This window comes from Saccostrea cucullata, unplaced genomic scaffold (assembly GCF_032062105.1).
Source record: "Saccostrea cucullata isolate Sc308-1 unplaced genomic scaffold, CSIRO_AGI_Scuc_v1 ctg14543, whole genome shotgun sequence".
Lineage (NCBI taxonomy): Eukaryota > Metazoa > Mollusca > Bivalvia > Ostreida > Ostreidae > Saccostrea > Saccostrea cuccullata.
In genome coordinates, this window is record NW_026934646.1 from 9,714 (window position 1) to 31,249 (window position 21,536).

Consider the following 21,536-nt stretch of genomic DNA (forward strand, 5'->3'; position numbering starts at 1 on the left):
GTGGTTCTGGAGAAGAAGATGTTTAAAGATTTTTCTTATATATTCCTATGTAAAACTTTGGTCGGCCATTTTGGCCCCACCCTTGCCCCGGGGGTCATGATTTGAACAAACTTGAATCTACACTATCTGAGGATGCTTCCACATGAGTTTCACCTTTCCTGGCCCAGTGGTTCTGGAGAAGAAGATTTTTAAAGATTTTTCATACGTAAAACTAGGGTTGGCCATTTTGGCCCCACCCTTGCCCCGGGGGTCATGATTTGAACAAACTTGAATCTACACTACCTGAGGATGCTTCCACATGAGTTTCATCTTTTCTGGCCCAGTGGTTCTGGAGAAGAAGATTTTTAAAGATTTTTTTATATATTCCTATGTAAAATTTTGGTCGGCCATTTTGGCCCCATCTTGCCCGGGGGGTCATGATTTGAACAAATTTGAATCTACACTACCTGAGGATAATTCCACATGAGTTTCATCTTTCCTGGACCAGTGGTTCTGGAGAAGAAGATTTTTTAAGATTTTTCTTATATATTCCTATGTAAAATTTTGGTCGGCCATTTTGGCCCCACCCTTGCCCCGGGGGTCTTGATTTGAACAAACTTGAATCTACACTACCTGAGGAAGATTCCACATGAGTTTCATCTTTTCTGGCCCAGTGGTTCTGGAGAAGAAGATTTTTAAAGATTTTTCCTATATATTCCAATGTAAAACTTTGGTCCGCCATTTTGGCCCCATCTTGCCCGGGGGGTCATGATTTGAACAAACTTGAATCTACACTACCTGAGGATGATTCCACATGAGTTTCATCTTTTCTGGCCAAGTGGTTCTGGAGAAGAAGATTTTTAAAGATTTTTCCTATATATTCCTATGTAAAATTTTGGTCGGCCATTTTGGCCCCACCCTTGCCCCGGGGGTCTTGATTTGAACAAACTTGAATCTACACTACCTGAGGATGATTCCACATGAGTTTCATCTTTCCTGGACCAGAGATTCTGGAGAAGAAGATTTTTAAAGATTTTTCCTATATTCCAATGTAAAACTTTGGTCGCCCATTTTGGCCCCACCCTTGCCCCGGGGGTCATAATTTGAACAAACTTGAATCTACACTACCTGAGGATGATTCCACATGAGTTTCATCTTTTCTGGCCCAGTGGTTCTGGAGAAGAAGATTTTTAAAGATTTTTCCTATATATTCCTATGTAAAACTTTGGTCGGCCATTTTGGCCCCACCCTTGCCCCGGGGGTCATGATTTGAACAAACTTGAATCTACACTACCTGAAGATGATTCCACATGAGTTTCATCTTTCCTGGACCAGTGGTTCTGGAGAAGAAGATTTTTAAAGATTTTTCCTATATATTCCTACGTAAAACTAGGGTCGGCCCTTTTGGCCCCACCCTTGCCCCGGGGGTCATGATTTGAACAAACTTGAATCTACACTACCTGAGGATGATTCCACATGAGTTTCATCTTTTCTGGCCCAGTGGTTCTGGAGAAGAAGATTTTTAAAGATTTTTCCTATATATTCCTATGTAAAAATTTGGTCGGCCATTTTGGCCACACCCTTGCCCCGGGGGTCATGATTTGAACAAACTTGAATCTACACTACCTGAGGATGCTTCCACATGAGTTTCATCTTTCCTGGCCCAGTGGTTCTGGAGAAGAAGATTTTTAAAGATTTTTCCTATGTAAAACTAGGGTCGGCCATTTTGGCCCCACCCTTGCCCCGGGGGTCATGATTTGAACAAACTTGAATCTACACTACCTGAGGAAGATTCCACATGAGTTTCATCTTTTCTGGCCCAGTGGTTGTTGAGAAGAAGATTTTTAAAGATTTTTCCTATATATTCCAATGTAAAACTTTGGTCGGCCATTTTGGCCCCATCTTGCCCGGGGGGTCATGATTTGAACAAACTTGAATCTACACTACCTGAGGATGATTCCACATGAGTTTCATATTTTCTGGCCCAGTGGTTCTGGAGAAGAAGATTTTTAAAGATTTTTCCTATATATTCCTATGTAAAACTAGGGTCGGCCCTTTTGGCCCCACCCTTGCCCCGGGGGTCATGATTTGATTAAACCTGAATCTACACTACCTGAGGATGCTTCCACATGAGATTCATCTTTTCTGGCGCAGTGGTTCTGGAGAAGAAGATTTTTAAAGATTTTTCCTATATATTCCTATGTAAAACTTTGGTCGGCCATTTTGGCCCCACCCTTGCCCCGGGGGTCATGATTTGAACAAACTTGAATCTACACTACCTGAGGATGATTCCACATGAGTTTCATCTTTCCTGGCCCAGTGGTTCTGGAGAAGAAGATGTTTAAAGATTTTTCTTATATATTCCTATGTAAAACTTTGGTCGGCCATTTTGGCCCCACCCTTGCCCCGGGGGTCATGATTTGAACAAACTTGAATCTACACTATCTGAGGATGCTTCCACATGAGTTTCACCTTTCCTGGCCCAGTGGTTCTGGAGAAGAAGATTTTTAAAGATTTTTCATACGTAAAACTAGGGTCGGCCATTTTGGCCTCACCCTTGCCCCGGGGGTCATGATTTGAACAAACTTGAGTCTACAATACCTGAGGAAGATTCCACATGAGTTTCATCTTTTCTGGCCCAGTGGTTCTGGAGAAGAATATTTTTAAAGATTTTTCCTATATATTCCTGTGTAAAATTTTGGTCGGCCATTTTGGCACCATCTTGCCCGGGGGGTCATGATTTGAACAAATTTGAATCTACACTACCTGAGGATAATTCCACATGAGTTTCATCTTTCCTGGACCAGTGGTTCTGGAGAAGAAGATTTTTTAAGATTTTTCTTATATATTCCTATGTAAAATTTTGGTCGGCCATTTTGGCCCCACCCTTGCCCCGGGGGTCTTGATTTGAACAAACTTGAATCTACACTACCTGAGGAAGATTCCACATGAGTTTCATCTTTTCTGGCCCAGTGGTTCTGGAGAAGAAGATTTTTAAAGATTTTTCCTATATATTCCAATGTAAAACTTTGGTCCGCCATTTTGGCCCCATCTTGCCCGGGGGGTCATGATTTGAACAAATTTGAATCTACACTACCTGAGGATAATTCCACATGAGTTTCATCTTTCCTGTCCTGGTGGTTCTTGAGGAGAAGATTTTTAAAGATTTTTCTTTTATATTCCTATGTAAAATTTTGGTCGGCCATTTTGGCCCCACCCTTGCCCCGGGGGTCTTGATTTGAACAAACTTGAATCTACACTACCTGAGGATGATTCCACATGAGTTTCATCTTTCCTGGACCAGAGATTCTGGAGAAGAAGATTTTTAAAGATTTTTCCTATATATTCCAATGTAAAACTTTGGTCGCCCATTTTGGCCCCACCCTTGCCCCGGGGGTCATAATTTGAACAAACTTGAATCTACACTACCTGAGGATGATTCCACATGAGTTTCATCTTTTCTGGCCCAGTGGTTCTGGAGAAGAAGATTTTTAAAGATTTTTCCTATATATTCCTATGTAAAACTTTGGTCCGCCATTTTGGCCCCACCCTTGCCCCGGGGGTCATGATTTGAACAAACTTGAATCTACACTACCTGAAGATGATTCCACATGAGTTTCATCTTTCCTGGACCAGTGGTTCTGGAGAAGAAGATTTTTATAGATTTTTGCTATATATTCCTACTGTAAAACTAGGGTCGGCCCTTTTGGCCCCACCCTTGCCCCGGGGGTCATGATTTGAACAAACTTGAATCTACACTACCTGAGGATGATTCCACATGAGTTTCATCTTTTCTGGCCCAGTGGTTCTGGAGAAGAAGATTTTTAAAGATTTTTCCTATATATTCCTATGTAAAAATTTGGTCGGCCATTTTGGCCCCACCCTTGCCCGGGGGTCATGATTTGAACAAACTTGAATCTACACTACCTGAGGATGCTTCCACATGAGTTTCATCTTTCCTGGCCCAGTGGTTCTGGAGAAGAAGATTTTTAAAGATTTTTCCTACGTAAAACTAGGGTCGGCCATTTTGGCCCCACCCTTGCCCCGGGGGTCATGATTTTAACAAACTTGAATCTACACTACCTGAGGAAGATTCCACATGAGTTTCATCTTTTCTGGCCCAGTGGTTCTGGAGAAGAAGATTTTTAAAGATTTTTCCTATATATTCCAATGTAAAACTTTGGTCGGCCATTTTAGCCCCATCTTGCCCCGGGGGTCATGATTTTAACAAATTTGAATCTACACTACCTGAGGATAATTCCACATGAGTTTCATCTTTCCTGTCCTGGTGGTTCTTGAAGAGAAGATTTTTAAAGATTTTTCTTATATATTCCTATGTAAAATTTTTGTCGGCAATTTTGGCCCCACCCTTGCCCCGGGGGTCTTGATTTGAACAAACTTGAATCTACACTACCTGAGGATGATTCCACATGAGTTTCATCTTTCCTGGACCAGAGATTCTGGAGAAGAAGATTTTTAAAGATTTTTCCTATATATTCTTATGTAAAACTTTGGTCGGCCATTTTGGCCCCACCCTTGCCCCGGGGATCATGATTTGAACAAATTTGAATCTGCACTACCTGAGGATGATTCCACATGAGTTTCATCATTTCTAGCCCAGTGGTTCTGAAGAAGATTTTTAAAGATTTTTCCTATATATTCTTATGTAAAACTTTGGTCGGCCATTTTGGCCCCACCCTTGCCCCGGGGGTCATGATTTGAACAAACTTGAATCTACACTACCTGAGGATGATTCCACATGAGTTTCATCTTTCCTGGCCCAGTGGTTCTGGAGAAGAAGATTTTTAAAGATTTTTCATACGTAAAACTAGGGTCGGCCATTTTGGCCCCACCCTTGCCCCGGGGGTCATGATTTGAACAAATTTGAATCTACACTACCTGAGGATGATTCCACATGAGTTTCATCTTTCCTGTCCTAGTGGTTCTGGAGATAAAGATTTTTAAAGATTTATCATATAGATTCCTATGTAAAACTAGGGTCAGCAATTTTGGCCCCACCCTTGCCCCGGGGGTCATGATTTGAACAAATTTAAATCTCCTCTACCTGAGGATGATTCCACATGAGTTTCATCTTTCCTGGCCCAGTGGTTTTGGAGAAGAAGATTTTTAAAGATTTTTCCTATATATTCCTATGTAAAACTTCGGCCTGCCATTTTGGCCCCACCCTTGCCCCGGGGGTCATGATTTGAACAAACTTGAATCCACACTACCTGAGGATGATTCCACATGAGTTTCATCTTTCCTGGCCCAGCGGTTCTGGAGAAGAAGATTTTCTAAAAATGCCATTAATTTTTAACAAATTCATGATTATCTCCCCTTGAAAAAGGGCGTGGCCCTTCATTTGAACAAACTTGAATCCCCTTCACCCAAGGATACTTTGTGCTAAGTTTGGTTGAAATTGGCCCAGTGGTTCTTGAGAAGAAGATGAAAATGTGAAAAGTTTACGACGACAACGACGAGAACGACAACGACGACAGACAATGGACAAATTTTGATCAGAAAAGCTCACTTGAGCCTTCGGCTCAGGTGAGCTAAAAAGTCACAATTACAAATGATCTTTAAATAAACTTGAACTTAAATAAATTTAAATTGTCTTAAATTTTGACTTGAGCCATATAAGTCTTGTCTTGTTGCTTTGTCTACACCACCTTACTATACTAGTGATTCTCAGTACCAAGTAATTTATCTGCTTGCCTTAACTTCAAAGTTTCTGGTGACCTTAGCCAACACTGTGGGCCTGAGGTGCAATGTGACTTGACAAAGTCTTCCCAAGATATCATGTGACTTGACAAGTACTTCTTAAGGTACCACATGACTTGACTGGTTCCCTTACCTTCCCGTATGGCTGTACAGGGAGCGCCCTCTTCGTGCTCCAGGCGGATTTCTTTTAGAGCAACCAAATTGTCTGTTAGCCGACTTTTTCCTTTGAACACAGTGGCATAGGTACCCTAAAATGTGGTACAGAGTAGTAATATCTAAATATATGTAAGTCATATGTACTAGTTATTTTATAGAATTTTTAAAGTCCTTCTGTTCTCTTCTTATATATGTATTGAGGAACTGATTCAGAGGATTGGGAGGGGGGGGGGGGGGTAGCTGTTTAGGATATATAGAACCAAACAAGTACAGGATGAAATTGCATCAGTACTTATATATCAGAGGACTCATATTTTGTTGCCTTTTTCAATGTGTTCATATTAAAGTAAAATAGGAAATTTCAATTTCTCACTCTCCTGTATATACATATTAAATTTAATGTGATATAAAACACCAATTGTGATAGTTTTTCATGAGCATGAATCAGTTCAGGTTTTTAAATAACTTAAGATTTTTTTAAGGAGGATAATTTAAAAATAACAAAGTATTTTATGTTACTGGTATACAAACAATTAGTACTAAGAGAGGGACACTTCAAAATCAGCATCAAATACTGAATCAGATCATAATGACTCCATGGTATAGTACAAAGTCTAAATTATTATATGTTAAGTGAAATTTACTATGATAACAGAGTTATCTTCCTTTGTTTACTCACCTCTCCCAGTTTATCTAGCTTGGTATACGATTCTATCTTCCCGAAACCAATTTCAGACTGCAATGAAAAGCCATTGTATAAATCAAATTAAGATAAATAAATGTACACATCTAATCTAATAATCTGTGACATTGATTTTTGTTTTTAGTTGAAGCAGCTTATGAATTTTAAATTATGATTTCTTTTATCAACTGTCATGGAATCAGCATTTTCTTTAATTAAGCATTTATTGACAGTGTTAATTAAGTTAGTGCTTTTTTTTCAATAAGCTTTATTAAACCATGTGAGGCAATGCAGTTCTCATTTAATTATGTTGCACAAATTTTATTTTCAATGCTATTTCTACCATCAAACATGAACCTAGTTTTTCATGATCAGCAGTTACACAATATTTCAAAACATTTACCTGAACAATCCATGATGTCTAAGTCTGTTTAGGAGCCATGTGGCCTCAGGGTGCTTTGGGTAATAGTTTATGATATTAGGGTCCTTATATTTTGGCATACTCTTGAATTCATTGATGATTTGGTTGGCATTGTATGTCCTCTCTCCCGTGTACTCCCCGAATATCCTGGCAGACAGATGGGCCATCCGCTTGGCATAGTTAGACACCTTGCCCTTCATGGCTGCAAATAAGGTTATATGTTCAAAATGAATATCTTTACAAGCTTTTTGAATTTTTTTGAATTAGACAAAAATGTAACTCAATATTCCATCTAAATCTACTGTAACATGAGAAAAAGAAAAATGCAGTGGACCAGACCATGTTTCGAACCTTTAAATCAGGGAAAATAATGAATTGGACAATTCTAACTATGATGGGTAGAAGGGTAGATGCAGTGTTTTCCCTAAGAACCGGCTACCAGCAAAATTGGCTGCTTCAATTGACAAAAATGCCTCTTTGAAATAAGACTTTGTTGTTAGGTCCACAGAGATTTTGTTCATAAACCTTAGCCCCTAGCCTGTTACAACTGATATCTAACCCTGTACTTTGTGAAGGGATGGGATATCAGGGCTGTCATACTTTTGAAATAAATAATCTAACGTTTACCTTAGGAAATTTTGACAATAGATAATCTGTCTTTTAATTGACATGAAAATAAATCATCTAAATCAACACTCTCTCAAAATTAAATGATCATCTCCTAGGAGCTAATGTATGGAAAATGTGGGCAATGTCACCATGTCTCTCAAGCGTAACCTGTGGAATTACCCTCGCCAGAGTTTGCGATAGAACATAGAAACTGACGCTTAACATTCTTTGTGCCGGGGGCCTATTTTGGGCCTATTTTCAAATACTACGTTAAGTGCCAAGGGCCTATTTAGGGCCTATCGTTAAATCAATTGAGAAAGTCATCTTTCTCAATTTCGCGCCATCTTGTCCCAAACAATTATTTTACCATTCTACTACTAAAAAATTATAATTAAGGAAAGGAAAGTTACACGGGTATTTCATTTGTCTTTGTCTTTAATTAGAAAATGTAAACAAATTATATTCTGATTTGAAATTATATGTTTTATCAGCATTAAAGTTTTAATCCTTATCTGAATGATACAAGCAGTCAAGGTTCATTAGAAAAATTATTTATTCTCTATTTATCTTAAAAACAGGAATTATATTTATCATCACTCTTTTGAAAGCAGAAGAACTAGAAATGCCATATCGATATCATATTGTAATTTCTGTAAATATTTTAAAATCTTTAATCGGCATGATATATAAATGATACAGTTGAACATTGGCACATTTAATTGAAGAGCTTTTTAACCGACTATAAAACGTTTTCAAGAGCATAAAAAAGTAACAAAGTGAAAGAATTTATTCAGTCTATATGCATGTCACATAATCAAAAAAAATAATCCACAAGGAGACAAAGGAAATTTACTCATAAACCCTCAATTTTGGGATACTAGTACATGTAATATTTTTAGTACACATCCAAACGTTTGTTTTGTGTTATTTTGAACTACATATAAAAATTTACATTATTACACTGTTCAAAGGCGTCGGAACCGAGGGGGGGGCTTTTTTCCCAGAGATAGACTCAGTATAGGCATTGAACATTGCGGTAAAGGTTAAGCCCCCCCCTCCTTCCACAGACACGTTGCAGAATAGAACCTTTTCACTGCCGTACCCCTCTCCGTCGCGCCCGGGCACGTACCTCTAATATCTTGATTTCCTCGAGATTTCAACGTCAATTAAACAATTAAACCTATATAGTAATATACATGTATTATTTATTTTATTTTCTAACAGCTACATGTATGCAAGTGATTTTAAAAAGGATTAGATATGTCAATTAACAAACGCTTCTTGATTTTTTTTCAGGGCCTTGAAGAGCAAAGAACAAACACTTTTTTAAATTTTATTTTTTTATTTGTTTGGGTTTTTTGTGATATATTTTTTTAAAATCAATATTTTAAAAATATCATTACTATACTATGAGTTTAAATTATCACAGAACCAAATGCCCATGATATAATTAATAAAATCTTTAGAGAAATAATGAAGTAGGTTTTTATACACCTAAACGTCTTTATTTGATTGATTCAAACAATCCACAGACGGCATCCGAATTTCCGATCAAGGGTGAAAAGACGAAGAAAACATACGAAGGAAACTTACGTCTTAGTCGTGTATTTAGGAACACGATTAGAAAATGTGACAGTATTAAAAGATCAACATGTTAACAAATATTAAAAAAAATAATAAGTCTAATGTGATGTAAACGTACGTAAAAGTAGCATGCTCTGTGAAGCACGTTTTATCAAAGAAATATAGCTCTATATTTTTGTTACAAATCACCGGAAAACACCAAATCTTTGTATGTTCATAAGAAAATAGGTAAAGTTTTTATCTGGAGAGTTTTACCGATTTCAAGGAAATAGCGTGCTCATAATAGAACTTGTCCGCGAACTTTCCTAACAACCTTCGTACTTAAGTGGTTGAATAAAAAGGAGTGATCGTATAACGAAGTGGTACTTTTTCGAGTTTAGTTTAACAGTAAATCTTTATTTAGATACCCCCCTCACACACACACCCTCTCACTTCTGGTATGTTCAAGGTTTCTTTTTCGGAAAAGTTAACCAAAAATAAGACCCCATGCACCCCTTACAAACATACGAAACAGAATTTTTGAGATCGGATTATCAGAACAATTTAGGTTTTTTATGTCGCTTCGTGAAAGTTCTTATTACGTTAAATCTATGACGTTACGTTACTGTGACGTCACAAACAGAGTAGGTAAAGGTATAACAACTTTTTTGCCTTCTCCCTTTTTGCAGGAAATGCGATACAATTAAAATTAAATATATTATACAAATGCAGTGTACACTGTTGAACTGTCACGGCACTGAACGTTATTTAAGTTCCAAATCTGTATTCTTTAACAGTCTTGGAACTTTATTACTTCGATTTTGCTTCATTTTAAACACTAATTGCGTCTTTATAAGGCGATTACAACTTTCTCTGGGTCTAATTATACAAGTGCCGAATTGCTAGGCTACCGCTTTTTTTAGAGCGACACTGAGCACTAGCGACAGTTTTCACTGGTACAACGGCAGCGAAAAGGTTAAATAAATTATCTATAAATTATCTATAGATATTCGAATAGTTTTATGACCAAAAATGTGTCTACCTTTTGATAGGCCTAGTAGTTTTCCGACTTTTCTGTCAAATCAATCACATTGTTATTCGCTGCAATGGGAGATCTCAATGTAAAAATGTTTCTTCTGAGCAAATCATTCCAACTCGACCGATAAAACGTTTTAAAAACTATGATGTCGAAAGTTGCTCGTTACGGTTTCGTACTTTACCGTGAAGCTTTTGTTTCCGATGTGATTTTGTTTGAAAACAAAAAAGTGTTTTGCTGCAATTTGGTATTACTTGCGGGACGTACAACTTATTCCAACAATATGGCATAAAAAAAAGATTGTGCAAAATCTTTTGCACACTTCTAGGAATATTTAGGTATATGTCTTTGTTTAGTTTTCCTTTCAGAAAAGTTCAAATGCAGGAGTACAATATGACAAATTCTTTGTTTGTGTGTTCTTATTAATCTTGGACATTTGTCATTTATACCATCGATCAGAATTCTAAATCCGCAAGATTTGTTTTTTAAGCTTGGTATACACAAGTTAATCTATGGTGCCCCATTGCGGCGCGTCGATTTACCCAAGTGGACCCAAATGGAACCAAAATGGAAACAAATGGACTATTAAATATGAATTATCGTATTTAAATACTTACTCAAAATGATGAAAATAAATGAAATTACAGTTACAAATGAATTATTTTAATTTTTAATCTCTAATATTGTATTTTGAAACACTATATACCGGCCAAATTTTTGGAGGGTAAGAGCAGGAGGAGGGGTGGCATGCCCCCCCCCCCCCCACGTTCCTACGGCCAAGGAAACTATGAAATACTTCAGTTTTGTATTCAGTTATGTTCAATAGTACAAAAATACATTGGAAATGATCTTAAAATATTCTCTTTTTGTTTTAATTTCATTATTTTTGTTATATTATAAATAAGTAAAAACTTAATAATTGATAAAATGTATATATTTTATATATATTTTATATTCCATTTGGGCCCATTTGAGTTTCCATTTGGGTCCATTTGGGTAAATTGATGCACACCCCCCCCCCCCAATCGCACCTTGGCACTTTCACCTTTATGACAAAGTTGCAAGAGTTTGAATTTGCACAGGTGAATGAGCAAAAGTAATGAGTTGTGAAGGCAAAGTGCAAAGATTTGAAGGTGACAGTGTGAAAATGAAGGAGTGTAAAAAGTGTCCTTTTATAGTGGTAATCCATATTCTTTGAAGATAATCTACTTTATAGTGATAAATTAGGATCGAGCATCTTCAGATGATGAAAATTGGAGTGTCTAGTGATCATGCAATTACAGTATTTTTTGTTTCATAAATATATACAGGCCCTGTATATGTATAGATTCATTATTTAATAGGTCAATCATTGACTCATTGTACAATCAATTTACCTGATAAACCATTTCTTAGCCTTTCCATCCATTTTTGTCGTCACACTTATCTAGCTCATGCATTATACCAATAACATCTGAGAGAAAAAAAATTACTGGTGCAAAAAAGATAAAGGTAATAGTGCAAAGATGGGAAGGCAGGAGTGCATTAAATTAATGAATTAGGACAAATGGATTGAGTTAGTCCACTAGAATTAACTCATAAAGTTAAATAGTTCCACAAAATTAAAGTGTGCATTAAGGTGAGAGTGCAAAGTGTGGTAGAATGATACTAGTTGTATTGCTCTTTTTCCTTTGCATCATTGCACATTGCCTTGGCACATTCTCACTTTTTCTTTGTCATCTTCGCACTCTTGCATCTATGCAGTAAAGGTGAGAGTGTAAAGTTTTTTAGCTCACCTGGCTCACCTGAGCCAAAGGCTCAAGTGAGCTTTTCTGATCACAATTTGTCCGTTGTCTGTCGTTGTCGTTGTAGTCGTCGTCGTCGTTGTTGTTGTTGTAAACGTTTCACATTTTCATCTTCTTCTCAAGAACCACTGGGCCAATTTCAACCAAACTTGCCATAAAGTATCCTTAGGTGAAGGGGATTCAGGTTTGTTCAAATGAAGGGCCACGCCCTTTTCCAAGGGGAGATAATTATGAATTAGAGAAAAAATTAATGGCATTTTTAAAAAATCTTCTCAAGAACCACTGGGCCAGGAAAGATGAAACTCATGTGGAATCCTCACCAGGTAGTGTAGATTCAAGTTTGTTCAAATCATGACCCCCATGGGTAGGGTGGGGCCAAAATGGCCGATCAAAGTTTTACATAGGAATATAAAGGAATATATAGGAAAAATCTTTAAAAATCTTCTTCTCAAGAACCACTGGGCCAGGAAAGATGAAACTCATGTGGAATCATCACCAGGTAGAGTAGATTCAAGTTTGTTCAAATCATGACCCCCAGTGGTAGGGTGGGGCCAAAATGGCCGATCAAAGTTTTACATAGGAATATATAGGAATATATAGGAAAAATCTTTAAAAATCTTCTTCTCAAGAACCACTTGGCCAGGAAAGATGATACTCATGTGGAATCATCACCAGGTAGTTTTAATTCAAGTTTATTCAAATCATGACCCCCGGGGGTAGGGTGGGGCCAAAATGGCCGATCAAAGTTTTACATAGGAATATATAGGGAAACCTTTTTTTTTAAAATCTTCTTTTCAAGAACTTCAAATCCATGCTTAGTGATATTTATATGGAACCATCCTCAGGTAGTGTAGATTCATGTTTGTTCAAACCATGACCCCCTGGGGGGTTAAAATTCACCCCCCCCCCCCCCCCAACTCAGTAAACTTTCAGTTCGGATCTGATATGTGTTTTTTCCTAGCAAATTGATCAGGTGAGCGATGTGGCCCCTGGGCCTCTTGTTAAGTTTTCAGGTATTGTTGAAAAGAATTTAATATTCATTCAGACTGACCTGAGACACCTCTACATTGCTTAGTGTAATAGATTCCTGGACTGACAAAAAAGAAAATAAGCTAGTGCAAACCTTAAAACAAAAATCTGAATATTGTTTGATAAAATGTAAAGAGTTCAATTGAATTTGATGTTTTTCATAATTAAAACATTTGCTTTAAAACTTGTGCAGTGCTGAGTCTGTTCGCTGTAATGTATGTTGAATATTCAGAACTTTTTTAATAGCCCTAAATAATCATTCTGTTCCTCAAGTCACTTAAAGATAAATATGAGTTGAACCATCGAACTATTATTCTTGACAGTTAATTTATTTTGTCATTTTAGAACCTGATTTGTTCTGCTTTATCATGAGGGCTGTAAGTAAAAAGAATCCTAAAACCAAGTGAAGAATGAATGGGAAGGTGATACCTGGAACTCTGATAGCTGTAGACTTCTGGAAAATAAGGGAATGTCCCAACGCCAGACTGTTCTTCCTGACTCATCTCCATGGAGATCACACCGTGGGACTTTCATCCTCATGGCAACACAAAATATACTGCTCTGAAATCACAGGAAAGTTACTGGAGGAGCGGTACGAGATTGACTCCTCCCAGATCTGTCCGTTGGAGACGGGATGCAGTCACATCATGTACATCGACTCGGATGAAATCGAACAGATGACGGTGACTGTAATAGATGCATGTCATTGTCCCGGCAGTGTCATGTTCCTCTTTGAGGGATATTTCGGTAAAGTTTTATACACGGGATTTTCGTTTTGACTCAAACATGAAAAATGATCCTCTGATGGGAAATTTGTCTGGCACAGATGTTGTGTATCTAGACAATACATATAACTCTCCAAGGTGTGTGTTTCCATCCCGAGAAGAAAGCCAGAAGCTAATTTTGGAAATAATTCATAGCCATGAAGAGTTCAGTGTAAAGATTGGATTGAGAAACTTAGGAAAGGAAAACCTCTTAGTAGCCGTTGCTCAAGATCTTCAGGAGTGGATCAAAGTCAGCCCTGCCTTCTTCCAGGTGGCAGAAATCCTAGATCTTCCAGATGTTTTTATTACAGGAGAAACAGATGCAAGAATTGAAGTTGTTCCCTTTTACTCCATTTCCAACAAAAATATTGAGAGGTGGAACAAAGAACAGCCTACAATAGCTATTTTTCCTACCTCCCTCTACACAGGGTTAGAGATGAGTCCTTTTTGTAACCAGGATAATGTGTTCATTGTTCCCTATTCTGATCACAGTTCATTTGATGAGCTCACCGATTTCGTAAAGCTTGTCAAACCAAGGTGTGTTTATCCAATAGTTAATGATACAACGCGAGGTCCTTTTGGAATAAGTATTTCAGATCGGGCAGATGTTTCGGTTTTCAAGCCTTACCTCAGCAGTCCAAGGAAGAAAAATTTTGAAATTCCTGACAGTGTCAAGAGGTGGATGTTTGGGAATCGAACCCTACCTCCATCCAGACCGCTGAACAAGAAATCGCTTGCCTTAAAAAGGAAGATATCTTTACAGAGCTTAAAGAGAGGAGTCCATTTTGATGATTCTATGGAGGATTTTTCTGAAGAGAAGACAAAGAAAAAGAAAATTCTCAATAACAAAGGAGGTGATGATAAAAAATCTGGACCAGAGGATAAATGTTTGCCTCCAGCATGCAAGCAGAATGTAGGACAAACTGCTGATAAGGAAATTTCAAAGGGAGAAAACTCTGAGAATTCACCGTGTAAAATTATTACAAATCCTGAGAAAAATGTGGTGGAAAAACTTGAAGTTAAGTTCAGCTGGAGAAGTGAAAGTGAAAGAAGGTCTGAAACATCCTCTGAGCATGTTCAAGAATATGAAAGACATGAAGAAGAAAAGGGGGACAAGAAGATAGAAAGGGAAAATTCAACTCAAAGGAAAAAAATATCGGTGAAAAACTTTCTAATGTATGTACTGGACACAGACATACCCGAAATGTCAGGCATGGAAAATAAATCTGAAAATCCCTCAAAAGAAAACAAGAGTACATGCTGTGGTGTGAAAATTTCTAATGGTCAGAGTAAAGAGACAGCAAAGGTTGATGGGAAATTTAATTGTATCCGAGTTGTTCCAATTGTATCTGATCAGGAAAAGACAAAGGTTGAGAAGGCTACTAATTATCTGAGAGTTATTCCTATTACAACTAAAACTACGAAGAACAAGAAACAGGGCAGGATTACTCCACAGGGTTCTAAGAGAGGACCAGTATTTAATGTTAAGCCATTGTGAAGCACCATTTCAATATTATTTATTTGCTTTATTTATTTTTTTTCATCAATGATATTTATACCCCCGCAAACGAAGTTTAGGGGGGTATATTGGAATCACCATGTCCGTCTGTCTGTCTGTAGACAAGATTTTGTCCGGACCGTTTCTCAGAAACTGTTGGATGGATTTGTCTGAAAATTTATACACTTATTATTCACCATATGAAGGTGTGCAACTGGAATTTTCATCATGATTGGATGATTTTTCTGCATTTTACAGGCGTTTTTTCTTTTTTATTTTGTGATTTTGTTTGGCTCATAACTAGAAAACTATTAGACTTACAATCATCAAACTTGGACAATTTATGCATCTTGGGTAGGCGGTGTGTCCCGACCTATTTCAAGGTCACTGTGACCTTTAATTTAAGTGATTTTTTTAAAAAAACTAAGTCTTTAAAATTTCAAATTTCATAATCCTAAAAAATGTAAAAATATAGTTGTATCCTTATTAAAAAATGCTAAATTAAGTAAAAAAATTTATTTTTTATCATATACTTTACAGCAAATTCTGTAACAAATGTTAATGATTTGAGAGGAATTCAGTTTGTCCCATGGGCATAATTATCAAGCACTGGTCAAGGAGAATTTTTGATAGCAGAAATGTGCATGTCAAATTAGAGAGAAATTAATGAGTTCATTGTCGGGAGTTAACTGGCAAGAGCATCATGCAGTATTATCTTAATTCATCTCTTGGGAGTTGGGCAAAAAGAAATGGCCTTATAGTTGCTTGTGTTAATTAAGAGTTCTTGATGGCTGTAGTTCAGATAAAGATCTTTCAATTGGTGTAATGTAATTAAAACAAATTGATGTTTTACTGTATGATGAAAACTGAATTAGTATTGTATAATATACAGTAATTAAAATTTATTATACATGTGTTCATTGAAAAAAATTACATTTCAATTTTTATATCTTTGCAACAAATTGCAGTCATGTCTCACTTAGAATTTTATAGTCTAAAGAATAATTAATTTTTGATTTTTTTTATTAGACTGTAGCATTTCCATTATTTTATAAAATATGCAATAAACAATTTAAAGCTGCAGATGGATATTTGTTAAGCTCTAACACAGCAAGTTTAGAATTATATGATGTATTATTTGTTTTAATTAATCCCTACACTGTAAGTCTTTTAGAGATGTATGTACAATATTTTAAACATGATAAGAAATGGAAATTAGATCATTGAAATCTGTGTCAATCTGTTAATCAAGGTTACTTGATTTTCTTGCAGACTTGCACCCTAACCAATTTATGATTATCGAACAATATTTGATGGGCATATCATGCTGTGGCGGGGCACTTTATTAGACAGTAGTGAACACCTCTTACTAGATCCATAAAATATTTCTGAATTGGCACCTACTCTGAAAAACCCAGCGGGGTTATTTGTCCCTATTGGACAGTTCTAATTTTATCTTGATTTTGAATGTATGTTATTGGCAGCTTACATGAAATAGATCTGTGTCCTGAATAATTAGGGACTTTTATAATATTAATGATTATCACATGAACAATACCTGTAAAATTTTGTGTACATTTTCATAAAAATACAGAAAAATTCTCAAATACTTTATTTTCCAATTTATAATGCTTTTGGCAAAAGGTTTTTAAAAATCAAATTTCAAGGTAAATAAATTATGTGAATCTTCTTCCTGTAATAGTTTGGTCAATTCATTATTTCACTTCAAACAAATTTTTAACAGAAATTGTAAAATAAACTTACCTTTAGAATTTGGACGAATTTACAGAGTTATGCCCCTTTTCAGTAATTTATGATTTCCCCTCATTAAATTTCTCTCAACTATTTACTTCTTTATTTTAAATATATTAAGATTTATTAAAAACCAAATTATTTCTGTTGCAATAGGTTTGAGATTTAACCACATTTTAGCTAGATTGACAGAGCCATAATTCAGAACTGAAAAAACCCACAATACATGTATTATTATCATTTAAAAAAAGCCTAATGGGCCATGACAAATACTGACTTCATACAACATCCTCTTCAAACTCTGCAGATCTTTCATCTTCTAGAGAAAAAGTTGAAAATGTGAAAAGTGTCATTTTCTATGGTGTCATGTTTGTATGTTGTTTATTGTCCCTCTCAAGAATTTTTCACTCATATGGAGAAACAACCACTTTCAGATGGAGAGCTGCAAATTTTGCTCGGCACTCAGGGTCACTGAGCAGTAAGGGATCTTTTTCTGCTCACCATTTACTGCGATACGGAACCTGGGTTTAAATGGTCTCATCTGAAGGACTGGTCTCCACGACGCGTCCCACAGTGGATTTGAACCCTTGACGTAATTAAAGTCCTCACTTTGTGTATAATAGTGTCATGCGAAATGGGATACTTTGTATGGTGTATCGAGATCATAGATTTTTTGTATGGTGTATCGAGAACTTTGGATATTTTTCATTAGGTCATGGGATACATGTATTTTCAAATTGTATGGTGTCATGGGATATTTTGTATGGTGTCATACCGGGGTATATTTTGTATGATGTCATTATTTTGTTGTCCATCGGGGTGTTGTTTCGGGGATAGGTACAGAAGTTTAAAATATATTAACAAATAGCCCTTCATGGAGATGTATACTGTCCCCTGGATAGGGATAATCCAAAAAATCCATTAAAAATTGGTTCCTCACAATCATTGATGATTCAACAATATTTGAGAGAGGAAAAGAGGACTGTTAATGTAATATATGATCCTGGATCATTTGTGGTCAATTTCCAGATAGGTAATTAATTTTGGAGGAGGGTCAATAAAGTATTTTAAACGTAGATGGAAGTAGTCTGCATGTTCATGTTGGGATGAAGTCATCTATTGTAACGTGCAACGCGGCCGAACTTGGTGTTTGGTGATGACTTGTATCACCGAGGCGTTACACTCAGGTTCGTTAACCTGTTAACTCAGATTTTTGTTGACCAAATAAAATATAATCAAATATATACAAATACAATGGGTTTCTTCTTGATTGGACAACCACTAACTGTGGTCGACGGGTGTCTCCCGCAATGAATTTCACTAGTCCTGCCACTCCACTAGTACCGCTGCATCTTGGCACTTCCCCCACCTCTAATTGTGGTATGCCACCTCTCTCTACAACCAAGTGACTGCCTTATTCAGGTCTTACGTACATTGGTGTACTGTGAAACGCTTAGCCGTTTATCCCCTGCATCCGTCTGCCTTATTCAGGTCTTGCGACCGTATGCAAGAGAAGAAACAAACTAATGTTTATCCACTCCATCACCAGAGAGGTCCCCTGAGTTTCTGTAACACAACATGTATTACCTCAGTGCAGCCCCAGTATATAGGCAGTTTCATACTACTTGTATGATCTGAGAATTAATATTTTTTAGTGTTTAAGAATTTATATAAGAACGTAAGTCTCACGTTAAAACGAAACTAAATCACAAAACCATTTCCGTTCCATTACCCTCCCCTCAAGATTATATGCGTCCCGCATATGATTAACTATTTACAATTTTTTTTTACATCTATATACAATTCTTTGCTTTGCCTGACAATTTGTGATGTCTCCATAGGCATCTAGGAATGCATCTTTGCCCTGAGGTTCTCGCACATCACCAGGTGCTGATGCGTAGGCCAAATTGGTTAGTCGTCTAATGACCTGACCTAACTCTGGTATTGACTCAGATGTTCTTTGCCTTCGTTCTTTTAGCTGAACACAATACAGATCTGATTGGTTAGGAGGGGAGAACCTCTCCTCAAGGGATCTGACCAGTGTTTCATAATGCTGACCAGTATCACTTGGTAAGTCACCCAACACTGACTGTGCTTCGCCACGCAGTGATACAGCTAAGTAAAGACCTTTGTTATCTTCTGTCCAGCTGTTTACAACTGCACAAGCCTCAAAATGTGACTTGTAGTCAAGCCAGGAACTGGTTCCGTCATACGTGGCTAGCTTGATTATATGGCCTGTCTTGGGATTGTCGGTCCCTATTGACTGCCTCTGTGGTTTTGGGCTTTTGGCGGGTCAAACAGATGGCCCGTCACAGCGTTGTCAACCATGTGGTGTAAAGCTTGGTTTGCCTTCGTCTGGAAATCTAACTTTAGGCCGTGCGCCGTACTCGTCAAATGACACATCTCCTGACATACCGGCCGGTTGATTGTCAGTTCTGTGTGTTGCATATCCAGACTCTTGGCTTGCCGCATTTGTCTGACCATCATTGCTGGTTGGCGTTTTCATCTTTGCTAAGAGCTTCTCCATTCGCTCTATAGTTTCTGACACTTTCTTAGACGAATCCATGGTCAACAAAATCCAAACGCTTGCTACCAAATAATGTAACGTGCAACGCAGCCGAGCTTGGGTGTTTGGTGATAAGTCTTGTATCACCAGGGCGTTACACTCAGGTTCGTTAACCTGTTAACTCAGATTTTTGTTGAGCAATACGATTATAATCAAATATATACAAATACAATGGGTTTCTTCTTGATTGGACAACCACTAACTGTGGTCGACGGGTGTCTCCCGCAATGAATTTCACTAGTCCTGCCACTCCACTAGTACCGCTGCATCTTGGCACTTCCCCCACCTCTAATTGTGGTATGCCACCTCTCTCTACGACCAAGTGACTGCCTTATTCAGGTCTTACGTACATTGGTGTACTGTGAAACGCTTAGCCGTTTATCCCCTGCATCTGTCTGCCTTATTCAGGTCTTGCGACCGCATGCAAGAGAAGAAACAAAGTAATGTTTATCCACTCCGTCACCAGAGAGGTCCCCTGAGTTTCCGTAACGCAACATGTATTACCTCAGTGCAGCCCCAGTATATAGGCAGTTTCATACTACTTGTATGATCTGAGAATTAATATTTTTTAGTGTTTAAGAATTTATATAAGAACGTAGGTCTAACGTTAAAACGAAACTAAATCACAAAACCATTTCCGTTTCATTATGAATTTCAAAGACATTACTTGACGATAAGCAAGTATACAATATGTTCCAGGAAAAAACAGCAATAATTGTTTTAAAAATCTATTTAATAAAAAATGTGACATTATATCTTTTTTCATGGCGATTTGATGATAAGCAAGTTTACAATATGTTCCTGAATTTTGGGGAGGGTTTCACACAAGAGTGAGTGAACAAACCTTGTATTAGAAAACACAGCATGTCCATGTCATTCCATGTTGATTTGGTCCATACAATCATGTTATCACTTATGATCAACATTATGATTAGCAATTGAGGAATAACAAGTCTCTCTGTGTGTTATACAGTCGAACCTCATTATCTTAAACAAGGTGGGCTGAGAAAAAAAACTTTGAGATATCAGAAAATTTTCCCTAAGGGTCCGGAATACCAGGTATTCTTTGTAAAACTTCTAAGAAGTGCGTTTCCTTAATCTCAGCGAGATGTCGAAGGGACTAAAAATTATGGTCTGGTGACCTTCGATGGGGGGAGGGGAGTACTTTAATACATATGTATGTTTATTTGAAGAGGCTAACACTCCCATCCCCTTAAATTTGTAATAACCATGTACTAGAATATATTCATTCACCTGGAAGGTAATTAATGATTTTTTTTTACAATGGAATGTTGCTAGAACAGCCAATCAGAGAGATTGGACTTATAATATAACAACACAGAATTAAAGCTTATTATAGATTTTTGTAATGTTCAAAGCTAAGAACCGTGAATTTGATGATCATCAGACTTTGAACTGTGTCAACCAAAGGCATTTCGCTTAGTTAAAGGTACTTGGACACAGATTTGAAGTCAATATTTTTTCTATAATATTACGACATATTTTAATAGCATTTCACACAAAAATTAATAAAAAATCTTATTTCATTTAAAAGTTATTAAACTTTAAATTTTTTGGCAGGTTTGATAGACACATCCGTGCATTTTCACAAATTTTAACCTTAAATATTCTTAATCCTCAGGAAAAGTCGCAATCTTGTTGTGTATTAATAAGAAATATTAAAACTTTTATCCAGAAAAATAATTTTATTCAGAGTAGAAATGTTAGAAAGCAAAACTCCTTCACAATAATTGTCATTCGGAACTAAGAGTTGCGTACAGAGTTTAGCAAATCGAGCACACTCGTGTTATGTACACTGCTTTTCTAAACAGGGCACGAGTTCTGTTATTATTAATTGTTTACAATTCACCGGGTGCGTTCAATCGTCACAGTCTTTACTTTCGAACATAGCTACTCTGAATTTTCTGGATTATAGTACTAATATGTTTCATTTATACACAACGAGATTGCCACTT

General features: G+C 37.0%; 1 pseudogene; it reads left to right on the forward strand.

The window, feature by feature from the left end:
• Nucleotides 1-10,331: 10,331 nt before the first annotated feature.
• On the forward strand, nucleotides 10,332-15,242 carry LOC134241122 (5' exonuclease Apollo-like; annotated as a pseudogene).
• Nucleotides 15,243-21,536: the final 6,294 nt, after the last annotated feature.